The following is a 7,500-nucleotide window of genomic DNA, read 5'->3' as shown; positions in this document are numbered from 1 at the left end:
CCTAACCAATTTGGCGCCCTAGGCAAGATTTCAGGTGGCGCTTCCACTGCTAGTGTACATATAGTCATAAGAAACTAAATAGCTTTTTGATCGACTACTACAAGCTGGGAAAACATCAGATAAATATGCCAATGCAATTAACGCTATTGCTGAATAGATCTAACATTCACACATCTGCTTGAGGAAGGAATGATGGGGGTAAGTTACATTACTATTACTATTTTCCATAACATCTATGCCCTTCCATAACATTAGCTGACGGTAAAACTAACAGATAGCACTATAGCTATTTATTGATTAGCAATCTGTCAATGTTGGGATGTAAAAAAATATGAGACAACAAATAGCTTCAAATGATAGAATACATAGCAAACATTAGAAAATATTGACAATAAAAGGTTTAACCTAAATCAATGGCCTATACAGAAATTAAATAAAGCTATAAAATCTACTTCACGTTTAATTGTATTTACATATTGATCAAAGTTACTATAGTTAATCAGTGAAGAGCAGCAAATGAATCTCTCATTGTGTTTTGTTTGATAACAGAGGTGACACTAAGAATGCACGGATCTATAATGAAAGCATTTGACTACTTTTGTAACTGTTTGTGCTCATTTAAGAGAATATTAGTTGTGTTTAAAATAAAACACGCAGAAGGGACATGTTTACATATTTTTAAGTGAATGTATATGCGTTTAGCCGGGAAAGGTCGCGCTGAGCGAAGCAAACAAAAAAAACTAAAAAAATAAGCACTTTTCCGACGGTCCCTTACTGAGAGCTCCGCTCAGCGCGAGCTCTCCCGGCTAAACTTAAGTTGCGAGGGCTTCAACGGAGCAGTGGTTGTAATGTCGAGCGGAAAAAAAAGAAAAAGACAGGTGTGAAACATAACCAGCTTTGTCTTTTTGTAGGAAACACACTTTAGATCTTTTTAGGGTAAGTGGTTTTTGAGTTAATGCCGTCTCCCTACTGAAAAAAACAGCTTAAACCAGCCTAGGCTGGTTGTCTGGTTTCAGCTGGTCGACCAGCCTGGTTTTAGAGGGGTTTTGGCCACTTCCAGGCTGGTCTCCAGCCATTTCCAGCCTGGTCTTAGCTGGTCAGGCTGGGAGACGACCAGCTAAAACCAGCTTGACCAGCCTAGTCAGGCTGGGAGCCCAGCCTAAACCAGCTATGTCCAGCTTAAACCAGGCTGGTCAAGCTGGTTTTAGCTGGATTTAGCTGGTCATTTTTCCAGCCTGACCAGCTAAGACCAGGCTGGAAATAGCTGGAAACCAGCCTGGAAATGGCCAAAACCCCTCTAAAACCAGGCTGGTCAACCAGCTAAAACCAGCCAACCAGCCTAGGCTGGTTTAAGCTGGATTTTTCAGCAGGGTATCACTGAATGTGTCCGGAATATCGAAAACAAAACCAATTTAACCGCGCTCATTAATGGCGCCTCTTGGATGTACAGCACCCTTAGCATTTGCCTATACTGCCTATGCCGCGGGCCGGCGCTGTATCCGAAACGGACGGCCTTCCAAAACGGACTTTCATTGGTCACTTTTGTAAATAGCATGATTTATATACCTGTTAAGTTTCATGCTAGTAGTCTGGTTTGCTCTATAATGCAGTGAAGTAATTCACTCAAAACACTATTGAAACCCATTTTCGATGCGCAAATTACCGGTTGTAAACGCTGTGAACGGAAGTTCCTAGCGTTCTACCGGGAGACGCTGGTCGCTATGGTGCCCTCCATGCAGCAGCCAAGAAACAGGTCTATGAATAAACTATGTAGAAGCATTGTCCATGTGTGTTTCCTCGTCGGTTAATAACGATATATTTCATTGTACAACAATAGTCAATCGGTTTAATTTGTTATTATTAGATTATTTTTATTGTCACCTCTCCTGCTGTGCATGAACTAAACTGTTGAATGGTCATCGTATGAGGCGGCTAGGCTAAGCTAGCTTCAATTTTGATTGAATTATTCTCTAATCGATCGCCTATTATGTGGTGAATATACTCCTGTAATGCATACTGCAGTCCTTTTTTGTCTGGCATTCTCAGATATCTCACCTGTTTGCCAAAAATGACATTATATCCCTGGCAATGTCTGACACCGGCGCATACACATTGTAAAAGCTGTGCCAGGCACGAAAGCTTGACAGGCGTAGCAACAGTAACTAAGGAGGGCGAGACTTAGCGAAAGGTCAATTGTGGTGTTTTGGTGACTGTCGCTTTAAATTCAAATGAGATTCTGCTCTTTTCAGAAGAGGGCGGAGCTACGGATGCCTGTGTGTGAGCATAGTGGCAGATTCAAAAACAAGACTAACGTCCTATGCTAATGAGGGAGCGATTGGTCACTAGTGGGCGGGGCTTTCCCCCCTCTGATGACACATACAAAGGGAGAATGTCAATCAAAGTGTTTCTGCAGACTGTTTATATCAAGTCTGAGTATAAACAATACAATTAATAAATGTTTACCATTTGAGGCTGCTTACATTCACAGAATGTTGCCACTAAACTGTGTTTTAGCCCCTTATAAAAGGGATTTTCACATAATAGGTGCCCTTTAAAAACACATGCAAATAGAAAAACAGCAGCAAGTTAAGAAAACAACTCTGCAGCACACATGTTGTAATTCCTCACAAAACAAACACAAATAGAAAATGCACTGCAAATCCTCACAACACACTGAAGAAGGGGTGGACTGTACATGCACTACCTGACAAAAGTCTTGCTGTTAATCCTCAAGTTGTAAGAGCAACAAATAATAACTTGACTTGCTGTTGATCATTTGGAAAAGTGTCAGAAAGTTGATTTTTCCCATGAATCATCTGTTGAACTGCATCCCAATCATCACCAACACTGCAGAAGACCTACTGGAACCTGCATGGAGCCTAGATTCTCACATAAATCAGTCAAGTTTGGTGAAGTAAAAATCATGGTTTTGGGGTTACATTCAGTATGGGGGCGTGCGAGAGATCTGCAGAGTGGATGATCAACATCTACAGCCTGAGGTATCAAGACATTTGTGCTGCCCATTACATTACAAACCACAGGAGAGGGCAAATTCTCCAGCAGGATAGCGCTCCTTCTCATACTTCAGCCTCCACATCAAAGCTCCTGAAAGCAAAGAAGGTCCTCCAGGATTGGCCAGCTCAATCCTCAGACATAAACATTATTGAGCATGTCTAGGTTAGATGGAGGAGGAGGTGTTGAAGATGAATCCAAAGAATCTTGATGAACTCTGGGAGTCCTGCAAGAAGGCTTTCTTTGCCATTCCAGATGACTTTATTAATCAGTGATTTGAGTCATTGCAGAGATGTATGGATGCAGTCCTCCAAGCTCATGATGGAGTCAGACACAATATTCATTCTGTTTCCACTGCAGCATGAGCACATATTCTATACTGGACATTATTGAAGGTTCAGTGATGAGACTTTTGTCTAAGCAGAGTCAGACCTTACTGTCCTAATGAAGTCATTAATAATCAAGGCATGATCAGATTTTATTGTGGTCAAATAAGCGTAATCTAGAGGCCTGCCTGTGTAAGCCACTTCTAATACCAAATCATCAACCATTAGTGAAGTTATTATTTGTTGTTCCTAAAACATGGATAGACAACAAGACTTTTGCCAGTTAGTGTAGTTTGTGAACTTGCTTTTTATTTGTGAATTTATCGTATTTCATTTTACATTAAGAAGATAAAGGCTCCACTTAAAAAAAAAAAAAAAATATATATATATATATATATATATATATATATATATATATATATATATATATATATATATATATATATATATATATATATATAAACATGCAGTGTATTTACAAAATGAATCTACGGAGAGGGAAGGAAAATATATATATATACATATATAAAGTGATTGATCCCATCCTATATCTGGGATTGTTTAGGGCTCCCAAATCACTAAGTCCATCCCTGCGCTGAAGTTAGCATGTTGTATTAGCATTCTGTTGTCCTTTACAATATTAGCCCACTAAATGGGCCTGAATAATTTACAAAAATACATATTATTCTTATCTCCTGGTTTATTCTTATCTTGCTGATCTCAATGTTGGTCTATACCAGCACTGAAACCAGTATCAAAACATGCCTTATTAGCATATGCTGTTTTCTCAGCACGGTAAAAACATTATTAATGAATGTTTACTTAATGCTGCACTAGATGGCGCTAAAGACCTCGTGATTGAATCTGAACCTGATGATTTTTATTTAGTATTAATTATTTATTAAGTTACTCATTATGTTTTGTCTTATTAACATCGACCTTAACCCTAAACACCGTACTGTCATATTAATTATGCTATATTGATGTACGCATGCGCATGTTTCCGCAGCTGTATCCCTTCTAGGTGTTTCGGGACAGACTTTTTTGACAAATGTGAGGATGTGTGAGAGCATCTAAAGGTCAGAGGGATTCAGTGACACTTCTGCTATTTATACACACAGAGCTCGCGTATTTATACCTGCTAAAGAGGAAAGTTTCCTTTTCTTAGACCAGAAACCACCATCTGTCTAATTACTGACCTCTGACCTCCACACGGATCACATGACTAAGAGTTTGAGTGTGCTTCTAAATAATAATAATAATAAAAAATGTTTATTTGTTTATTTACATTTTGTTTAATTTAAATTGTGTCATATTTTGTTAATGTTTAAAAACGATCCGATTAAAACCGAAAAATTTACTTATATTATTTTCGTATTTTAAACTACTGATTAAATTTAGGTTATTAAAATACAATTTATTATATTACTATATTGTTAAAATGAAAAGAATAAACAAATCAGTATTGCATTAATATACTTTATTGCTGAGGCTTGGTTGCGGAATGTCAGGCATAGATATTTTCAGACGAATAAATAGAATAGAGCAGCCACTCTGGATCAACTTCCGGTCTAAGTCAAACGTTTGACCCGCGAAAATGAGCGGTAGTGCTAGAATATTCTTTTTTTAAATTAGTAACAGGATCAATAAAACATGTAATTTCCACTAATATTATGTGATTTAGATTAATAAATATTCACAGTACAGCTTAGTTTTTAATGCATACATGTAACAAAATATAAAAAACAAATACATGAAGGAGTAGTGCTAGAGTCTTTGATAAGCTTCACAAAATCAGACAGACACTGAGATTAAAGTTTAATAATTAATTAAACTTTAACGTAAATAATAATGAATTTAATGGTGCACTGCTATACATGTGTATCTACATAAATGCTTAAGCAGCCACCTTTTTGTTTGGGTTAACATGTAAAATGCGAAAGGTTTTTGTTAAATAATAAATATTAATAATATTAGACATAGTAATATATTAATATTAAATGATGGTTAATTCAAATAAAAATGAATAAATCATCATAAAATAACTAAAGAGTTTATATGAAAACAAATGATATTACCGTCATTGTTTTGCATTTTGTAGACTGAATATGTCTGTGTTTTGTGTGTTTATATTTACATTTTGTACATTTAATACTTGACTAATAATATTAATAATAAAACATTTAATTTAGTTTTGCATTTGTAGATTTAATACTTGACTAATGACCTTTAATTAATTTAAATAAATATTTTTAATTGTATTATTTTTTATTATAATATATTTTTTACTTACACATTTAATCTAATTCTTTACTAAATAACAGATTTAAATATTTTCATGCGATTTAATCTTAATTAGCGTTTCACCATCAGCGCCCTCTATCGGTGTCAGCGCTGTAACTGCAGTGACCCCCGCTTTCTCTCAGAGTGGAGGCTCTAGAACAGTAAACTTCAGCTTCAGTCTTTGTGCCTCAGTTGTTGGATATTACTACAGTTGTTTGTCTATTTCAGGACGAGCAGAGGAAAGTCAAGCCCAACCAAAAACACCGGCATGTAAAGCAGGACTTTGAGCCTCTGCTGTCAGAGCTCTTTGCAGGCTTTTAATGCGGCTTCAGTTCCGCATCAGTTCCGCTGCTGGAGGAGAACAAAGATGTCGCTGCGCATCAGAGAACAGGTCTGTGATCAGTTTACCTGTGCACACCTGACACGCATATAAACAAACACTCACAGCGACTGTGTTCAAACTATTAATTAACATATGTGGTAAAATGTTAATTAATAGATCTAGCTGTTTATAACTTAAATAGCAGTCCGGACTTTTATTATATGTGGCTCGAGTCTAATGTATTCTAGGCTGATTTAAAACTTTATTCTGCTGATTTTCGTACTTTTCCCCCTTTTTAAGTAAAATAATTAGCGTAAATATGGTTCATATGACGAAGAGCAATGAAATGAAGTAATACTTAATAATACTTAATAGAAATATTACTTATCTTAAATATTAAAGTTAATGTGTCGTGATTTATGAATGTTCAGATGTTTATACTGGACAATTAGACTTAAATACACTGCAAGCAAGCATTGGTTTAATTATACATTGCACTGCAAATAATGTTAATATTATTTTTAATATTATTAATACAAACTGGTAAATGACAAACTTGAAAGTAATATCTGCTGTGCTTTTTCATATTGACATCATAAAATTATCATCTGTGTCAAGCAGGGTGTCTGTAATGAAGCTTCTGTTATTTGTGATGGCCTGTTTTTATTGGGTGCAGTCTTCTGATTGGCTGTCAGGGCACAAGGGGCAGGGCTTAGATATCTGTTCAGTGCTGCAGGGTTTTTACGCTCACAAATAATCATCATCATCATCATCACTGCTGCTGTTTAACACAGAGGCTGAGGCTGATTATTATAGTGAATGCATATAATAATAATGATAGTATGTAAATAGAAATGTGTCGTTGGAAAGACTTCTTAATATTTTTAAAATAAATCTATTATGCTTAGCAAGGCTGCGTTAATTTTGGTAAAAATACAGCCGTTTTGTGAAAGAAAAAGTTATTTAAAGTGTTGTTTTTCTCTTTGAATATACTTTTAAATGTCATTTATTCCTGGGATTTAAAGCTGAGATTTTCAGCATGGTTACCCCAGACTTCAGTGTCACATGATCTATCAGAAGTCATTTTGATAAGATGATTTGATGGACATCAGATATTTTTATTGATGAATATTTTTATATATTTATATATTTATATATATTTAAATTAATAATTTTAAATGTATATTTTTAAATTAATGTTCATAAATATATATTATTATTATTATTAAAGTTGAAACCAGCTAACTTGTTTAAGATTAGAGGAATAATTGTTTTTTAACACAGTCTTTGTTGATTTTAGTAGCTTTTAACATGTACAACAGAAATCAAAACCAAACATACAAAAAAATAAATAAATAAAAATAAAACAATAAAAATAGAACAAAATACAGGAAATACATAAAAATAATAATAAAAGTATGCAAACATATAAGTAAATGCATGTACTTACAGATACAATATAAAGGTACATCATATAATACAAGTTATACAGAGAAAAGATTTGAATCGGCTTCCTTCAGGAAACCTACAAAGAGATCGCAAATTTGGCAAAACTTG

Source organism: Danio aesculapii, chromosome 19 (assembly GCF_903798145.1).
Source record: "Danio aesculapii chromosome 19, fDanAes4.1, whole genome shotgun sequence".
Classification (NCBI taxonomy): domain Eukaryota; kingdom Metazoa; phylum Chordata; class Actinopteri; order Cypriniformes; family Danionidae; genus Danio; species Danio aesculapii.
This window is presented reverse-complemented; position numbering follows the sequence as displayed.